Raw genomic sequence first — 2226 nt, 5'->3', positions numbered from 1 at the left:
TGCAAGATTCTTCCATTATGTCAAAGGAAATAACATGCACTAATATAAGTACATACAAAATAAACATAGGCAGAGGGACTAGATCTCTGATTTCATTGGAACTGGGACCTCCCAGGTAAGGAAACCCCTGCTACTAATGCACATTGGCACGTTATATAGTCCCAGCTGCCTGGGACATGGAGAGGCTAAGTGATTTGCTCAGGCTCACACAGCCACAGTGGGTCAGAGGTAGGACTCAAATCTGTGGTTCCCCAAGCTTTGGCATCAACTGTCTACCTCCAGCTGTCTAACCCAGTCCAGAAGTTCCCACCCCTCCCAAGGCTCTGGCCCTATGGAGGTCCTGCCCCCAGCATAGGAAGGGCCCTCATTAAGCATTATCTCAAAGGAGGAGGAGGAGGAGGTGAAGAATGCTAAAAGGTCCCATGTGGCTCCAATCTGTTTCATCACTTTTTGATGTGGCCCCTGGTTTATTTCTCCTCCATTAGGACTTCAGGGCTTTCCACCCCCATCAGCCCTGTCCTGCCATCAGGCCATGTCCCCAACATTACACAGACCCTCAACAAGCATCCCCTCAAAGGAGATCACCTGATGGTCGGATTTTCTAGGGCAGAAAAACTTGGCTAAGCCCTCTGCTGAGTTTCAGAGGTAAAATGACAAAATATTAAACAGGACCTTCTCAAAAAGCTTACATTCTGTTCATTAGGGGCAAGGGGAGAGACATCAAGAACATATAGAATCATAGATTTAGAGTTGAAAGGAGCCTTAGATTCAATTCAATACAATAAACATTAATTAAGGGCCAGGCACTGTGCTAAATGCTAGAGATGCAAAAAGGCAAGAGACAGAACCTTACAATCTCATGGAGGGAGAGAAGATGCAAACAAACATATGCAAAGCAAATTGTAGACAGAATAAATCGAAATAATTAAAAGAAGGAATGCACTGGAATTAAAAGAGGTTAGGAAAGGCTTCCTGTACAAGATGAGATTATAAAGGCAAGCTCTTCAAATGCTCTCATTTTACAGATGAGGAAACCGAGGCCCACACAGGGTAAGTAACTTGCCTAAAGTGTCAAAAGTAGTAATTGGCAGGGCCAATATTTGAACATAGGTCCTCTCACTCCAAACCCATTAAGTGTGTCCTCAACTATAAAATGGAGATAATAGCACCTGCCTCCCAGGGTAATTGTGAGGATCAAATAAGGTATTTGTCAAGTGGTTAGCACGTTGTTGTTGTCGTCTCAGTTCAGTCTGACTCTCCATGACCCCATTTGAGGTTTTCTTGGCAAACATGCTGCAGGAGTTGGCCATTTCCTTCTCCAGCTCACTTTACAGATAGGGAAACTGACACAAACAAGGTTAAATGAGTTGTCCAGGGTCACACAGCTAGTAAGTGTATGAGGCTGGATTTGAACTCAGGAAGATTAAGTCTTCCTGACTCCTGGCTCTGTGCTATATGCTCTGTGGTGCCACCTACCAGCCCACGCTTAGCATAACATCTAGTATCTAACAGGTCCTTAATAAATGTCTCCTTCAAACAACTTCATTTTTCCTAATCTTTGGAATTGTTTCCTTGAAGAAAATGTTCTTAACAATAAGAGGTATGGAAAAATAGAATTGGCTCCCACTGGAAGTAACGGGTTCCCTTTCTTTAAAGGTCTTCAAAAGAAAATGTGGCTCTGGCCCCTTGCTGGGTCAGCTGAAGGAAGGATTCTTCTCCATTGATTGCTTTTTCATGCATGGCTGCATTATATAGTCTCAGGGACACCTTTCAAGTCTGAGATTCTCAATCAGTGAGAATGAGATGCCAGGTACTGAGTTAGGAGTTAGTGGCATGAAGACAAAACAAAGAAAAAAACAAACTGGCTCTTGGCCCCCAAGGAATTTATATTCTCTTTTGGGTGATGCTTTCAGCCCAGGGTAGACAAGATATATAGTATATAGGGAGGGACAGCGCCTCCAGGTAAGGAGAATCAGGGTCTTTCTCTGGAAATAGGATAATGGCCTGGCCTCTCAGATGGGAAGCCATCTCACCAGCCACTGCCATTTAGGGGCAGAAGGACATTCAGGGCAAGGAAGCCCTTTTGAGGTCTTCCTGAACTCAGAGAGATGAGGTTTCAGAGTCTATGTCCCAAGCACTCCTCATTAGCAGCCTGGGGAGGCATCATTGGTGAAGATGGGGGAAGGGGAGGGAGCCAGGGGAAGCTCTTATAGAGGATGCTTAGAG

This window comes from Notamacropus eugenii, chromosome 4 (assembly GCF_028372415.1).
Source record: "Notamacropus eugenii isolate mMacEug1 chromosome 4, mMacEug1.pri_v2, whole genome shotgun sequence".
Taxonomy (NCBI): Eukaryota; Metazoa; Chordata; class Mammalia; order Diprotodontia; family Macropodidae; genus Notamacropus; species Notamacropus eugenii.
The sequence above is the reverse complement of the archived record's forward strand: the minus strand, read 5'-3'. Positions refer to the sequence as shown.